At 48.1% G+C, this 18299-nt stretch overlaps 1 protein-coding gene across 4 annotated transcripts in view; it reads left to right on the top strand.

Annotated features, from left to right (window-relative positions):
• The window catches only part of ST8SIA5 (ST8 alpha-N-acetyl-neuraminide alpha-2,8-sialyltransferase 5), a 112952-nt gene that overhangs the window by 67251 nt on the left and 27402 nt on the right, over nucleotides 1-18299 (top strand). The window lies entirely within an intron of this gene.

Raw genomic sequence — 18299 nt, 5'->3', positions numbered from 1 at the left:
AATGGTGTTTTCTGATGTGTTGCTCTTTGAAAACTGGGGCCTGAAAGAACGACCGTACTTAAAATGTGCCGCTCTGTCACTGTCTGACGCAGAATGAGGAACATCTCACGCTGACGGAGACACCGAGACAAAGTCCCAAACTTGTCCGTCACATCATAACCTGCCTCCTTGTGTTACTACCCCATCCCCTCTCATCATAACTCCGCCCAATTGTGTCGTAACCTTGCCCAATCATGTCATTACGGCGCCCAGTCATGTCACAACCTGCCCCGTGCAGACACTGGGCCCCCTACTCTGGAGATGAGAAGGGGTCTCACGCCAACCTCCCACATGTGTGAGGCGCCTTCTCACAAGCAGGAGTGAGGGACACTTCTCCGCTCAATGTGTCACCATTTTATTAACTGCTTAAATGGCAAAAGGGCAACAAAGCATTGCAGGAGGGAAAAAAAACATTGAAGACTCGCCTGCACTGGAAAAGATGGTAGACACTATTTGCACCCCCGAAAAATGCAATTATTTGTGTTAATAATGCTTCATTTATCTCTGTACACACTGTAGCAGGATAGAAACGTGTTAGGATTTGAACATTGTCCAACTTCATTTCAAGTTAGACAAAATCCAAATGATTTATCAATATGTTTACTAGTCTGTCTTTATTTTTAGATGAGGCATCCGTCACCCTCATGTAACACACGAACCCAGTGGTTGTCAACTGCAGTTCTCAAGACCTCTCAACACTGCAGGGCTGGCCTTAGGGCGAGGCCAGCATTGCGGCTGCCTTGGGTCCCGTACGTTCAGGGGGCCCCACTCTCCCTCCTTTTCCCCCTGTCGGCGCCGGGATTCAAACTCCGCCCGACTGGAGAGGGGAGGACTGAGGAAGGGCGCTGGGAAGTCCCCGAACCGGCGCAGGACCACACCGCAGCTCCCTCCTCCCCAGCAGTATCGGGGCACATTTTAGTGAGAGATTTAAGCAATGGCTTCTGTTCTAATGGAATCAAAATGCCACGCAAAATCATCACTTGTTTCTAACATGAAAAAAGCTTTAGTTATACAACAGGATTGCTCGTAGCAGTTTCTCTGAAGGCAAAGCTGCATGTGACTGTGTGGTGCAGATAGCGTGTGGTTGGAAGAATAGGAAGGTGCTAGAGAGCATACTGTACAGTATCGTTTTGGTGACGGAGGCATACAGCGATTGTCCAAGGCTACATTTTCCTACTTCGGAGATTAACGCAGACCACTATCCCTTCTCTCCAATCTCTGAATTCCTACCCTGCTCCTTCTCATCCGGAATCACTGTCTTACCACCAGTCCTCTAAGGCAGTGTTTCCCAACTCCAGTCTTCAGGGAACCCCAACAGGTCAGGTCTTAAGGATATCCCTGCTCCAGCACAGGTGGCTCAGTCAAAATGAGTGAGCCGCTGATTGACCCACCTGTGCTGGAGCAGGGATATCCTTAAGACCTGACCGGTTGGGGTTCCCTGAGGACTGGAGTTGGGAAACAATGTTAACACAGGCTTCCTATGGTGACTTGAAACAATGCACTAAAACCCTCATTGCCAGTGAGATATGCAAAAGTGATTTGGTTCCTATGTTGTAATTGTTTATGTTAAAGCAGAATTCCATCTAAGGGTTACTTTTTTTAATGCAGGGGTCTCCGGAGCTTAACCACGTTCATTTCAGCTCCGGCAACCCCCATGGACCCCGGGATACCTATCTCTGTAGGTGCTGCCAGTTACTTTCTGGTTCTTCATTCTTCCGCAGCAGGTGGGCCAACAGGAGGCTGCTCCCTAATGGCCCATGGGGGATTTACACCTCCATTGAATTTTGCCAGCCAGTGAATGGTCCCGGCGGCACCTGCAGAGGTAATTATCTCGGGAACCGGGGGTCCCCCGGAGGAGACATTAATGTGGTTCAGCTCTGGAGACCCCCTGCTTCCGACCTATGTAAAATCAACGAGTAATCGAAACTATACTTCTAGTTCTTGTTGGAACAGAATTGCGGTGGCGTTTTTAAGAGAAATATCTTGAAAACTACTACATTGATACCTTAAACATGTCTAATATATATATATATATATATTCAATATATTTCTAAATCATTATGAGACATTTGAAAAAAAAAATGCGCTTGTTTTTATTCTCTAGAAAGGGGGGCGGAGGGGGGGTTCCCAGCACCCAAAATAAACGACGGTACAATAATGGGTTTATGCGAAAGAATAAAGTAATATATTTGTATATGAAAATAAGACGATGCCTTACAGCTTGTGCATGGCAAACAACAATAGACAATGTGTATATACAAAACAACACAATGGTTGGCAGCGAGAGGGGTAGGGTGGGGGAGGGAAGAGATCATCCATACTGATTACTGGTGCTTTCTACCACCCAGTGTGTCCTTTGTCCTCTCAGCATTGTTCCCTCCCCGACCTTGTGTATTCCCTACCCCACCCCACCCCTCTCACTGCCAACCATTGTGCCGTTTTGTGTATACACCTTGTCTATTGTTGTTTGCAATGCACAAGCTGTAAGGCATCCTCTTTTTTATATATTTTTGACAGTTGTAGCCTGGTGGCCCTGGCTATTCCCTTTTCCCTGGCCCTAACATTATAAGTCCTGATAGGAACAGGCAGTGTTGGGGTTTAACTCCTGCACAAGGGCCTAGCATGTGAGTTGCAGACTGGATAGGATACAATATTACCATATACAGGTGTAGACCTAACGTCAGTTTGGAGTGTCATGCCTGGGAGGGTACTGACTGGATCACATGCAGTTGGTGTGATGCCTGTCAGTACCTGGATCTGCCCTGTTATGGGGCAGGGTTACAAACCCCTCTCCAGGTATAAAAGTTATCACTCCACTAAATTGAGACAAATCTCACCCCGTACTATGTCATCCAGCAGCAGGGGGGGGGAGGGGGGAATGGGGGGCCCGGGGAAATGTGCCGGCAGTGGGGGAGGGGGGGGAGGAGGGTCCCGGGGAGTTGTGCCGGCAGCGGGGGGGTGGGGGGGGGAGGGGAGGGGGAGGGCGGGGACATGTATTCAATATTACATTCACTGGGCACAAAAGCTAGTATATATATAATCCTTTATTATAGATTGACCTACTGTATACAATTAAACAAAACAGCATGTTAAGAAGGCTTGTGTTTACATCATACGTATACATGGAAAGTCATTCAATATTTTTACTCCAAATCTTCAATCTAGTTGTCAGATCTGTGAGATCTGGCTTCTTACATATTCTCTCGCATTTTGCTTTTTACTCAACAAAATATTTTGCCAAACCATATTATTTTGTGTAGTACACATGCATATGTACATATATACACATATACAGAAACGAAGAAAATTAAAAATAAAAACCAACCCACACAGCAGCACACATAGTTACATAGTTACATAGTTACATAGTTACATAGTTACATAGTTACATAGTAGATGAGGTTGAAAAAAGACGTACGTCCATCAAGTTCAACCTATGCTAAATTTAGACAACAGATACTTTATTCTATATCTATACTTACTTATTGATCCAGAGGAAGGCAAACAAAAAACCCCATTAAGGGGAAAAATTCATTCCTTCCTGACTCCAAGAATTGGCAATCGGATTAATCCCTGGATCAACATCCTTCCCATGTATACTTATTTGGTATATCCCTGTATACCTTTCCCATCTAAAAAGATGTCCAACCTTTTCTTGAACAAATCTATTGTATCTGCCATCTAATCAAATGAAACAAATTAATACTTAAACAAAACCAAGATGGCTTCTAAGGGGTGTTACGGATTAGGGTAGGACATAGGCATATATATTTATCTAAACATTCACATATCTCGGGGGATCAGGAATTTGGATTTGTATTAATGTTGTGAATTAAGTCTCTATAGGGCAGTCTCCCTCCAGATAGTTAGTTTTTTAGTGCCCTTGTCCCAGAAGCTTGCATTCACTGCCTGTAAATTCAATCAATTTGTGGGTTCATTCTTGTCGGTTAGGCATATTTTCATAGTATACCTCCCATCTAAACATAGCTATTGATCTATTTGTTTGAGTTGTCATTTGGGAAATGGATCTAATCCTGAAAGATAAGGTATAAAGTTAAATCCACCAATTTTGTTTAAGGCAGGAGTGGCCAACTCCAGTCCTCAAGGGCCTGGGTTTTAAGGATATCCCTGCTTCAGCACAGGTGGCCCTGTGCTGGGGAAGGGATATCCTTAACACCTGACCTGTTAGTGGCCCTTGAGGACTGGAGTTGGCCACATCGTGGTTTAAGGCATTAGTGGCCTATTTGATCCCTATAAAACATGCTACTCTCATTAGTTAAGTTTAGTCCTGAAAAGAACTGCACCTTCAAAAAAAAGACATGACCAGTTTCCTACGTGTAAGTATACTCTGTACAACCTGCTAACTCCCCAACTCAATCACTGCTAAACATTCTCCTAAGGAGGAAACCGCACTGACTTTGTATGAAACGAGAGCATTTTCCAAGGCTGAAAAACAGGACCTGGATGGTAAGCGCTTTGAGCAAGGTCTCCTGTCTCTCAGCCAGTGGTACAAGTTCATGGGTACCCCTGCTTTTCCTTACCAACCAGCAGGACCATTGCTTTATTTACACCCTTTATAGTTCCACTTTCTTTTTTTATAGAAAAAAATGGTCTTCTTTCAGAATGACTCTCCATTTCTGTTTATTCACCATAAAAACGGTGTGAATCTAACATATTGTCACATACGGCACACCTGTGAGCACGTGGCCTGCATACGGGACAAGGGTTAATACTCTGCTCGCAAGCGGTCCCACTTTTCACCTCCGCAAAGGTTCCTCAAATTAGTTAACATCTCCCTTAAATCCTTCCCCATATACCACCTGCCACGAATAGCACCCAAGTTAGCATGTGACTTATATATGCAATCGGGGTTAATACACCCGGCCGCTCTAGCCAACTCACTTTTAACCTGCAAGGTACCTCCGATGAGTTAATATTAACCCCTTACTCAATTGCAATCATATCTATACGCTTTCTCCACCCGAGATATGCAAATGAAGATGGATATAAAATTAATAGTTGCCAGGGTCCCAGGTCCCTGTTTATGATATAGAAAACGATGCATTTTAACACACAAAAATCTGCTATAGCCAAATGTATCTGAAAATGTAAACACTCTCTCCATAGCGTGCAACAGTTCTTTCAGAGCCCAAAGCATTACTTATTAAATGTTTTAATATATATATTAAAATACCATGCTTAGATTACAGAATAAGGATTACAAGAACATACAATTAGAATAAATGCAGAGAAGTTTCTAAAAATAAAAATGATAAACGTAAACAGAAAATCCTATACATTACCATGCCATCGGTTTTCCCCAGAGAGGTCACTGGTGCAGAAGTGAGACTCACGTGTTTGGTCCAAACACACCTCTGTTGAAATCTGATTTTTCATAAAATCTTGCTGTCTTATGTAGTATTCTTTCCCATTGAAACAGCATAAGGCCACCCCCGGCGTAAATCGGTTGTGAGATTGACTGTTTTATGATAGAGGAAAATAAAATCTTTATAAACGATGTTTGAATTGTGCCTCAGTATATAACCACACACTCATAACTTCTCATCTCTAATACTGAGACACACGTGAGTCACATCAATAGATTCAGGCGCTCATTACGGACGCAGCGACCGTCTTAATCCTAAATTTCAGCAACAAATGGATATTTGTCCCTTAAACATGCAGTGTGTAATGTCAGAACATGCCCCTCTGTGACACGATTACAGCTTTTTAACTCTTATTATGCAGAGGAGATGACATCACATGATATTCTCATTTTTAATAAAGACCTTCAATGAGGGCATAGCCTGTAGGTCACCTTTCTCTGGAATGTACCAGCGATTATTCACAAACTTTGATGCTGACAGAATAGTATCTGATTAGCATTTACGACCCCCTAAACCCCACGAGTCACTTTTAGTGGGCTATCCATGACATCCCTCCCCCTTCCAATTAAGTCCTCATTGAAGATCCCAGACCCCGGAAAGGTCTTGACCTGTCATAAATACAAAAAATATTGTATTTTTAACATAAAACACCAATCACATTAACCCCTGAAGCACCAGATCGATTATCAATACATATTATCTCGTGATATTATCATGACACATATGATCAAAGTGCTTTCCCCAATGTTTAATCCACGTAGAAGTTGTTTCAGACCAGACACAGTACCAACGACTATTTTAAGCAATTTCAACCACTGCTCCAAATATTTTCTGTTGTATCCTTTATTCCCATTGTGTCCCTTATTTCTCTGTCATGTACATATCTTGTATACAGAGTACATGGTTCTCTCTCTCTCTCTCTCCCAACACCGGAACAGGGATGACCCTGGACGGTAGCTCCATGACCCTGTCAGACATTAATATAGCAGTTCCGTTTGCTTTGACATTCTATCTGCACAGCTGAAGCAGGGATATTATTACATAGCATGCCAATAATAGTTAAGCAATACGTTTGTATGCCATTCAGTTGATGTGAATATAGAGGGCTATATTTACTAAGCATTGCTATGACATATGTTACCTTCAGTCCTCGCCCACTCACTTGAATGCATGTTAAGGTGTCTTCCTGTGCAGGAAGGTCTTTTAGGGCTTGGCACCGCTTACTAAATCTGGCTTACAATATCTTACCTCCATAGGCATGAATCATTTGTGTCAGGCTTGTTCCACTCCAATCACTTTGCTGCCAGTGTGATGCTAAGAACTCAACTAACCTGCCGCTACAAGGGTCTTTAGGCAACATGTTTATTATCATATAGATGTAGCCAGGTTCCCCCCTCGCGTGTAGCCAGGTCCCCCCTCGCGCACTCACCCCCTCCTTTCCAGTTGCGAGCGCGCGTGTGGATCGGGCTGGAGCGCGAGCATAGAGATCCCTGGTAGCTAGGGACGCGAGCGGCGAGCAGGCCGGTTGCCGGGGACGCAATGCACAGCGCGGGAGGCCCAGACAGCTCGCGCATGCGCGAGAATAGACTGCCAGCCCCCCGGGGTGCTTAGGGGCAGAGACACCTGACGCCAGGGAACCAATCGGAAGGCCGGATTCCCCTGCTCCCAGTTAGATACATTTCGCGGGGTTTTGGCAGCACGCAGGCACTCAGGATCCGGACCAGCTAGGGGTAAGAGGTGGATGCAGGGGTCAGTGACCCTCTGCATTAGGCCAGCAGCCCCCAAGGTCCCAGTTAGGTCCTGAGTCACCTATCAGCTTGTGGAGCTTAGGGACAGGCCCTAGATAGGGATACTGCCCCATTATTGGTTGAATAGTCAGGGACACAGTGTTGAAGCCGTGCGGCCCTGTGAGGTGGGTTCTGGGCTCAGAACACCACCAAAGACCCTGCGACTAAGAGTGACATTGTTCGCGCTGGACTTTCAACCTATGCGGTGTGGAGGACCACGTCGGATCGTACGGATTTATATCGCGGTACCCGTGGCTGGAGCCCGGGAAGGTAACCTGCAACTCACGTGCACCAACCAGGCCTATCACCAAACATAGTGGCTGCGCAGTCACACATACACATGTACAGTGGTTTTTGACTTTGGAAGCACGAGACATTTGGGTGGGGGTTACTGGACACAGGGTGGGGTCACGTTGTGGGAGGTTAGCGTCCGCCGTGACGCCTAGAGGTGGTAGCGTCCGCCGTGACGCCTAGAGGTGGTAGCGTCCGCCGTGACGCCTAGTGTGGTTAGTGTCCGCCGTGACACCCAGTGTGGTTAGCGCCCGCCGTGGCGCATGATGATGTTATGATGTTATTGCGTGATATATGTGTTTCCATGCAGTAAAGCCAGTCCTGTTTTATATTCGTTCGCATTGTGTGGTTGTTTCCTGTGAGGGCCTCCTCCCACTCCGTTGGGATCCCTCCCAGGTGGAGGCGTTGCACCTAGAGATGTATGATATGTATGTACCCCAGGTTCCCCAAGCGGGGGCTTAGGCTCCTGAGAGCCACACAGGTTGCACAGCAGGTAGTAGCGGCGGTATTCATAGGGAATACCCGTTACATTTGGAGGCGCTGCTGAGAGAATCCTGGGGTGCCCCACTTTGTAGTTACCGTTACCCTGTCAGTCAGCATGTCTGCGCTCACGCCCAAACAAGTGGCCGACTGGGCCGAAAAGCTAGGAGAGCTTCTGCGACACGTGGTCGCTGTAGACGGCGTGCCTGCTGATGTCTCCATGTTTACCGTCTGCAGCGCAGTAACGACATTACCTGGTCTGGCGGGCGCCCGCCTTATCAGCAAGCACTATAACGTTGACCGGCAAGAGAATACCCTATTGCTAGCCACTAAACAAGCTATACTTCCTGATAGAGGCCCACGAGTAGTGTATCTACCAGAGACTTTACCGCAAGGGTGCCCTCTAATTTACCCCGGAACCGTTTCCAGTCACGTCACTTCCCTCCCCAGACATGAGGGTTGGGACGACAGAGATATGGCCGCCAGTACACCCATCCGATCAGATATAGCACTACCCAGAGTGACCTTCTCTTCTGATGCTAGGCAAGGGGCCACCAGCTGGGCCGGTAGTTCGCCAACATCACCGGTTACTAACAGGTCTGTGAACAGTTCTACCCCAACCCCTAATAGGCAGCGAGCAACGATAGCCAGTAGCTCCGACAATGATGGCTCTCTGCTAGCAGTGACATTCCCGCAGCTTGTGGAAGCGATAACTACGTCCGCTCAAGCCCAAAATTATAGGAAGTTGAAGGCGTTCTCAGGAACGGTCCCTGTCCCCACAGGCGAAGAAAGTATCGATTCTTGGAAGGAGCACACCCTCAAGGTGATCGACGAATGGCCCTGCTCTGAAACGGTCAGACGGCAAAGAATCCTGGAAAGCCTACGACCCCCAGCGGCCACCATGGTCAGTGCACAGCGTGACCAAGATCCTGATCTCTCTGCTCACCAGATGGTAGACTTGTTAGTCCAGATCTATGGTAAAGAGGAACAGGAGAGCGAACTGTGGTTCAAATATTACGCCAGAAGGAGAAGGAAGACCTGTCCGACTTCCTGCAACGCATCCAGCTGGTCCTGTGGAAATTGCAAACTTGCGGCCTCATCCTATCTTCAGAGATGGACGAATATCGGCGCAAGCAGTTCCTCCGAGGGGCCATCCCCACGCATCACATTGTGATTATGATCAGGTGCTCACTAAAGGAGGGACCCCCCCCTACCTGCATGGACATTCTGGGAATTGTAAAAGGGCATGAGGCCTATACCAAGCTGCATGCAGGCACCAAAGTCAAAGATCCTCCGGCCAGTGCCACCCCGGGAGCCTCCGCTCGCCGGCCCAAGACACCTGTCAAAGAGGAAGATGCGCCACCCAAGTCGCCCTCAACGAAAGGGCGGGCTTCGGGGAGATCCTCCCCCACCTACCCAAGACGACTGGACCTCAAAGACGTCGTCTGCTATACCTGTGGACAGAAAGGCCATTTCTCTAGAGAGTGCCCTAATGGAGACACCCCAGAAAAGGAAACGCCCCGTAAAGGAAGCTCGGCCAGGGCTATGATCTGTCAGAGGCAGACCTCAGAAGCCAAAACCACCGAGGCCACTCCCACGCCTCCCGAAGCCCCTCCTGACCTGAGCCCAGGCGAAGGAACTCCAGGGGGAGATGGCTACTGTCAGGTGGGCCCTTCGGCTATCGTACGTGTGGTAGTAGAGGGAGTCTATGCTGCTGCTCTATTGGACACCGGGTCTCAAGTGACCATAATATACCGGCACTTCTACGACCAGCACGTGAAGCATTGTCCCCTGCGGTCGGCGGAACATATGAAAGTGAGGGGGCTGAGCAACGAAGATTACCCCATCGATGGGATTGTGAGCGTTCAACTGGAGATACTTCAATTGAATACCGGCAAGAAACATCCCATGAGTGTGGAGGCAATGGTGTGCCCAAAGCCTCAAGGACAGTGTCAGTATCCGGTCATCCTGGGGACAAATACGGATATAGTATGAGCTGTAATCAGAGCCTACTTGAAGGATACTAATGAATTGCCAATGGCCGATGCCCGCCTAGATCCTGTACTGAGAGAGGAGTGCAACCGAGTATATGCCCTAGAGCGTCACGAGGACCTCTACAATCGTCAACGCGGACTGACGACCATTTCACCAGGGGGAGTGAAACGCATGGCCGTTTGGTGCTGTTATCCGAATCGGGAGGAGACCGATCATCTGTTCTCTCTGGAGAGTGACCCTGAGGAAGAGATCCAGAGAGGGTATCGGGTAATACCTGAAGTAAAAGAGTGGACGACCCGAGTTCCTCTCCGAACCCATGTGTATATCCAAAACATCTCTCCATTTCCAATGGACATCGACGTAGGAGAAAGTCTGGGCAGTATATATCCCGTCAGCCCGGTGGAAACCGCGCCCCAGGTGAACGCCGCTGCAGTAGGTGAGCGGTTAGTCGACTTGGACTTCAACTTCGGAGATTCGACCCTGCCGACCGAGTGGAAGGATCGACTGACAGCCAAGCTGAAGGAAAGAAAAACAGTATTTTCTACCAGCGAGATGGATGTGGGCCGCAGTCGCAGCGCCCAACACACTATTAGGCTGAATGACGCCACTCCGTTCCGTGAACGCTCTCGTCGTATCGCCCCCAGGGATGTGGACGATGTAAGGGATGTCCTGGAGGAGATGAAGACCGCTGGAATACTGATGGAGTCGCGGAGTCCTTATGCATCACCCATAGTGGTAGTAAGGAAGAAGAATGGATCTGTAAGATTGTGCGTCGATTATCGAACCCTAAATAATCGTACGGTACCTGACCAATACAATCTCCCTCGTATTGAAGAGATCCTGAACGCTCTGAACGGGAGCCAATGGTTTAGTGTGCTCGATTTGCGATCTGGGTACTACCAGGTACCCATGAGTGAAGAGAATCAGGAAAAGACTGCCTTCGTCTGTCCCCTAGGCTTCTACCAGTTCACGCGTATGCCCCAAGGTATATGCGGAGCCCCTGCTACCTTCCAGCGGTTGATGGAAAAAACAATAGGGGACATGAATCCTCGGGAGTGCCTGGTTTACCTGGACGATATCATTGTCTTTGGGAAGACCTTAGAAGAACACGAGGAGAGGCTACTGAAGGTGATAGATCGTCTTGGCCAAGAAGGATTGAAGCTATCACTCGACAAGTGTAGGTTTTGCCACACCTCAGTGACCTACGTGGGACACATCGTGTCTGCCCAGGGGATTGCTACTGATCCAGCCAAAGTAGAAGCGGTGGTGAACTGGCCGCGTCCCGATAATGTCGCGGAACTGCGATCCTTCCTCGGGTTCTGTGGGTATTACCGTCGGTTCGTGGAAGGGTACTCTAGTCGAGCTAAACCCCTGAACAATTTGCTGAAGATATACCCTGAAGATACTGGGAGAAAGGCCACGTCGGCCCGTCAACCGTTTGGTGATAAGTGGACGCCTGAGTGTGAACGGGCCTTCCTGAATTTGAAGAAAAGCCTGACTGAAGCACCAGTGCTTGCATATGCTGACCCAGAACAACCATATGTCCTGCATGTGGATGCCAGTCTCAATGGACTGGGCGCTGTCCTTCATCAGAAACACCCCGAGGGTCTTCGGCCTGTAGCCTACATCAGCCGCAGTCTGACACCCAGTGAGCAGAAATATCCGGTGCACAAGTTAGAGTTCCTGGCTCTCAAATGGGCGATCACGGAGAAACTTCATGATTACCTCTATGGTGTTACGTTTGAGGTAAGGACCGATAACAATCCCCTCACGTACATCAATACTTCCGCCAAATTGGATGCAGCCGGACACCGATGGTTGGCGACACTATGTAACTACCGATTCTCCCTGAAGTACAAGCCAGGGCCTCTGAACATTGGGGCCGATGCTCTATCACGACGACCAGGATTGAGTGTCACCCCTGATGATGATGAATGGGAAGAGATCCCTGGACCTGGGATGCGAGCAATGTGTAGTATAGCGGCCGTCATCAATGATCAGGTCGCATTCTCTGAACTAAGAGTTGCCGATTCGTTAGGGTGCCAGTCGCAAGCGATCCCTGCTGCCTACTGCGACCCCGCAGGGATGAACATAACCCAGGACAAAGTCATAAGATGGAAAGACTTAGTAGACTATCAATTAAGAGATCCAGTGATCAGCCTAATCCGACAAGCCGTTCAGCGGAAGAACCCTGCTCTATTGAAGAGTGCTCCCCGAGATCTGGTCGCGTTACTCATGCGTGAGGTGGACAAGTTCGAGATAGATAATTGTTTGCTCTATAGGGTAGTCCAATATCATAACCACCCTGATAGGCGACAACTAGTTCTACCCCAAAACTTGAGATATATGGTGTTGAAGTCTCTACACGATGACCACGGGCATCTCGGGGTAGAGAAGACTTTTGGGCTAGTCCGAGACCGGTTTTTCTGGCCCTAGATGCGGGAAGCGGTGGAACAACACTGCCGCCGTTGTTCCCAGTGCGTTCAACGCAAGACGTTGCCTACCCGAGCAGCTCCCATGGCCCATCTAAAGAGTTCTGGTCCAATGGACCTGGTGTGTATGGACTTCCTGTGTATCGAACCTGATAGTCGAGGAATCGGTAATGTGCTGGTCATCACGGACCATTACACCCGCTATGCACAGGCCTTCCCCACAAAAGACCAGAAGGCTATCACGGTCGCGAAAGTTCTATGGGAAAAGTTCTTCGTTCACTACGGTCTTCCAAACCGACTTCACTCCGACCAAGGGCGAGATTTTGAGAGTACTCTGATCCGAGAATTACTTAAAATGCTGAACATCACCAAATCCCGGACGACGCCGTACCACCCTGAAGGAGATGCTTTACCTGAACGATTCAACAGGACCCTGTTGGACATGCTTGGAACCCTGAAGGGAATGCAGAAAACAGAATGGAGTCGTCATGTAGAAACTTTGGTACACGTGTATAACTGTACTCGCCATGAGTCCACGGGGTTCTCCCCGTACTTCCTCATGTTTGGGCGGGAGGCCAGACTTCCAGTAGATGTGCGTCTCCGAGTATCAACGGACGGGATATTCAATACCACTCATTTTAAGTACGTGCAAAGGCTAAAAGACAGTCTGCAACAAGCTTACCAACAGGCTGAGAAGTCTACAGCCAAACTGAATGCTGGTAACAAGAGACGTTATGACAATAAAGTCAAGTATCGAGAGTTACGTCCTGGGGATGCAGTGTTACTTCGTAATTTGGGAATCCCCGGAAAACATAAACTGGCGGACCGGTGGAGAGATGGCGTATATGAGGTGGAGTCACAGATGCCTGGCCTCCCGGTTTATCGCATCAGAGACACCGATGGCCGGGTAAAGGTTTGGCATCGTAATCACCTTCTCCCCATCCCCCAAGTGGGAGATGAAGAAGAGGAACTACAGGCCACACCGCTCAACGGTGAGTTCGATCTATCAGAGGTGGGTCAAGAGACTGTAACTAACGAGACTCACTCTGAAACTCCGGAAGACCCTATGGAGGGACCCTCTCAAAGGGACCATCCCGCAGAAGGGGCATCTCCCGAAGGAGCTACGGGTAAAGGGCCCCGTAGGCCAATGCCTACTAAGGTGGCACCAACAGGATCAGGACTATGCTTATTACTCCCCCGAGGGAGTTGCCGAAGAACAACTCCGACGGAGTCAACGAGTTAGGTACCCGCCAACTAGGGTTGCTAACGATCAAATGGGGGCACCCCATTATGAGGCTCAGCAGTGTTCTCGTAGTAAGATACAGTCTGTGATTGTGATGCTCAACGAGTTATGCAATCTTGTTTAGAGTTACCTGTGCTAAGATATATATATTACTGCATTTTTTTATTATATAATTTTTGTACATTGGTGGGAAGTTATGTGGTCCAAGCGAGGACGTTGGAGTTTTCACCAGGGGGAGGATGTAGCCAGGTTCCCCCCTCGCGTGTAGCCAGGTCCCCCCTCGCGCACTCACCCCCTCCTTTCCAGTTGCGAGCGCGCGTGTGGATCGGGCTGGAGCGCGAGCATAGAGATCCCTGGTAGCTAGGGACGCGAGCGGCGAGCAGGCCGGTTGCCGGGGACGCGATCGGGCCGTCGCTAAGGCCGCGATCGCGTTGCCACCGGCCCGGCGGCTCGGGAAGCAGGGCGCCGCCATACACAGGGCTGTTGCGCATGCGCAATGGCAATGCACAGCGCGGGAGGCCCAGACAGCTCGCGCATGCGCGAGAATAGACTGCCAGCCCCCAGGGTGCTTAGGGGCAGAGACACCTGACGCCAGGGAGCCAATCGGAAGGCCGGATTCCCCTGCTCCCAGTTAGATACATTTCGCGGGGTTTTGGCAGCACGCAGGCACTCAGGATCCGGACCAGCTAGGGGTAAGAGGTGGATGCAGGGGTCAGTGACCCTCTGCATTAGGCCAGCAGCCCCCAAGGTCCCAGTTAGGTCCTGAGTCACCTATCAGCTTGTGGAGCTTAGGGACAGGCCCTAGATAGGGACACTGCCCCATTATTGGTTGAATAGTCAGGGACACAGTGTTGAAGCCGTGCGGCCCTGTGAGGTGGGTTCTGGGCTCAGAAAGACCACCAAAGACCCTGCGACTAAGAGTGACATTGTTCGCGCTGGACTTTCAACCTATGCGGTGTGGAGGACCACGTCGGATCGTACGGATTTATATCGTGGTACCCGTGGCTGGAGCCCGGGCAGGTAACCTGCAACTCACGTGCACCAACCAGGCCTATCACCAAACATAGTGGCTGCGCAGTCACACATACACATGTACAGTGGTATTTGACTTTGGGAGCACGAGACATTTGGGTGGGGGTTACTGGACACAGGGTGGGGTCACATTGTGGGAGGTTAGCGTCCGCCGTGACACCTAGAGGTGGTAGCGTCCGCCGTGACGCCTAGAGGTGGTAGCGTCCGCCGTGACGCCTAGAGGTGGTAGCGTCCGCCGTGACGCCTAGAGGTGGTAGCGTCCGCCGTGACGCCTAGTGTGGTTAGTGTCCGCCGTGACACCCAGTGTGGTTAGCGCCCGCCATGGCGCATGATGATGTTATGATGTTATTGCGTGATATATTTGTTTCCATGCAGTAAAGCCAGTCCTGTTTTATATTCGTTCGCATTGTGTGGTTGTTTCCTGTGAGGGCCTCCTCCCACTCCGTTGGGATCCCTCCCAGGTGGAGGCGTTGCACCTAGAGATGTATGATATGTATGTACCCCAGGTTCCCCAAGCGGGGGCTTAAGCTCCCGAGAGCCACACAGGTTGCACAGCAGGTAGTAGCGGCGGTATTCATAGGGAATACCCGTTACATAGACATATACAGTATGTGCTATTGAGGAATAGAACCCAATATATTCTACACAATTGCGACACAAATGGTTACGTATCATTGGGATTGAAAATATGGCGAGTTGTGGTTGAGTAGAAACAAACGACTTAAATTATTGCAAAGCCAATCTTTTTGGATAGTGATGTTGAATACTCTGAAGCCCAATGGACTGAATAAGGGAGAGGATTACCAGGTGGTTCTGGGATGAATGAGTTAGGATTGAAGAGTTTATACTGTATGGTAGGTACCTTTTTAGTGACGTTTTCTATGTCACGTGAGCTGCTGTATTCCTACGCCAATAAGGGTTGTCTTTGTACTTTGAGATGCCCTTGAGGAAGCCTCTGTGGGTAGAGAAGTGTGAGACTTTCACGTTAGGTCGCGAAACATGCAAAAATGGCAACAACAAAAATATTGCAGCCAAGTCAGAATTCGTAAATTATTCTCCAAGTCTTTGTAAGAAGAGATTCCAGACCCAGAAATGGAGAGGCAGAAAGAGAGATAGAGGCCATATTCAATAAAGGGACATTTAGCATGTCCTAACTCCCAATCATTTGGTGTGCTGATACCTCAGAAGTTCTTCACTTAGGTCCAGTGTGGGATACTGAGACCTGTAGTTTTGTTCCTGACATCCGGTAGTATACATTGTAGAACCACAAATGCCAGAATCCAATGAGCTCAGATATTCTTATTCACCTGTATAACCCATCACCTGTATAAAGGGAAGTTGTGAGTTTGCAGCATGCACAGTATTGGGCATTATGGAGGCAATGGCAGTTTTCACTGTGACAGTATAATATAGAGTGACGCCCCCAGTAGAGATGTGCGAATGTCATCAAATTTGTTCATGGGTTTTCTCATAAATGTAAATTTTTCACAACATTTTTGCAAAAGTTCACATTGCTCAGAATTTGCCGTATTTTGCCAATTTGCAACCGGATTCGGCTAATTTGAGCAATTTACGCCAGAATATAGGAACAATAGCAGTGACCGTGCGAAATGTCTTTTAATTGTTGACAACAAATTTGGGGGGGAGGTTGCCGATTTTCGTGAAATCGCCTGGTTAGTAAATTTCAGCAAAAATGTGGCACATCTTGTCCCCAGCCGCGATCCCTGAAAAGCCATTTGGAAGAGAGGGAAAAACAAGATTAAGGGAGAGAAAGTTAGCAGTGGGAATTACAGTCGCAAATTTAAATACAAAGAGACAGACGTTGGTAGGAAGGACACAGCTGGTAAAGAAGTTTGGCTCTTCGTTCCCTAAGAAATAGGACAGACAACTTTAGATAAACAGGAAATAATTCAGATTGCTCAGGGATGCTGAAATAGCAACCCTCCTATTAATCTCTTGCTGCTGTCTGCAGAAGTGTTCATTTCTAAATGAAGAGAATATCATTTTGTCTGCCAGGGAAGTGTCTGACATCTGAGCTGGAGACTGTTAATTCAGTAAGAAGGTGCTTACGCATGAAGGGAAGGAAGTGAATAAGATCATCCTGAGCCTTCAGAGGTCCTCCTGAGGACACTTATGGTGTATTCTCACCCCTGGCACTGAGATTGAATCAGTAGAACCTGGTTCAATGCTCGGTGCCGGCTCCTTGTGACCTTTAGCAAGTCACTTTATCTCCCTGAGCCTCAGGCACCAAAAAGCATAGATTGTAAGCTCTCTATGGGGCAGAGATGGTGTCTGTAAAATCCCTGTGTGCTGCGTACTGCACAAATTACTGTAATTGTGAGAGCTTTGAGCCCCATTGCGAGCAAAGTGCTATATGAAATAAAGTTATTTATTATTATTATTACTCTATATAGAGCTGTGCACCAGTTCAGCATCAACGAAAGCTCACATAGAAATTATTACCTTGAAGGAACACAACAGCCAAAGTCATGAAGCCATGTACATTATCAGGGACTATTTCTATATATTGATAATCCTCCCAATTCCATTTTCTTAAAGAAGATATATCTTAGAGGACAGTCACTGTTACCTTAAAAATAAAGCCAATATAATTGGCTTCCTTAACCTTGTGAGTGTCCCATTGCTGTTCCCAGAGCTGTTACTGTACACATTGCCCTTCCATCGCTGTGAGAACGGTAGGCAATTTTCGATCATTTGGGCAGATGATCACCGCTTTGAACCTCACCGAGACGTGGTAGCAATCTGCTCGGTCTTTTAAGAGGGGGATTTCCTCCACTCTGCAGGGTAATGGCGGAAAGCATCTTGTGATCACTGGAACAGCAATGTCCCAGGTATCTTTTCCACTAGAAATATCGACACTTAAAAGGTTTAAACTAAACCCTACAACAATTTGGTGAAACTCTCGGGGTTCGAAGTTAACAATAATAAAACCGAGGCGTTAGATTTAAATCTCCCTTCGCACACACCCTACAACTATTACAGCTTAATTTTGGCTTCAGATGGTGCCCTCAATATACAGTATCAAATACTCAGGTGTTAAAATCACCTGGGACTATCACAGTTCATATGATGCTAACTACGCTCCTCCTACTTAAGCAACTATATAGAGATATGAAGCCCTGGGATCCTTTCCAATCTTGTGGATAGGCCAAATAAACGCGGTGAAAATGAATCTGCTCCCTCGAATTCTGTACTATTTTCAAACGCTACCTATCCCTGTTCGAGTGACAGACCTCAAGGGGATACAATCTGAGATCATTAAATTCATATGGAACAATGGTCGTCCTAGGGTCTGTCAGAAAATGGTTTCTTGCCCCAGATTACACGGTGGTTTCGGACTGCCCTCCATCTCCCAATACTATCAGGCTGCACAGCTGGATCAGCTAGTCGTGTGGCACAACCCACACGGGCAAAAAAGATGTGTTGATATTAAAGATCCCTTTTTTTGGGGTGGGCTGGGGGGTGTTCCACACTGAGCGATGTACTATGGCTGGAGAGGCAACACAGATCTCGTGTAATCGAGAATGTTCCGGTCCTAAGGCACTTGTGTGCACTGTGGGACCAGATGAGAACTAAAGCTAGATTGGTCACG

Source organism: Ascaphus truei, chromosome 1, assembly GCF_040206685.1.
Source record: "Ascaphus truei isolate aAscTru1 chromosome 1, aAscTru1.hap1, whole genome shotgun sequence".
Lineage (NCBI taxonomy): Eukaryota > Metazoa > Chordata > Amphibia > Anura > Ascaphidae > Ascaphus > Ascaphus truei.
The sequence above is the reverse complement of the archived record's forward strand: the minus strand, read 5'-3'. Positions and strand labels throughout refer to the sequence as shown.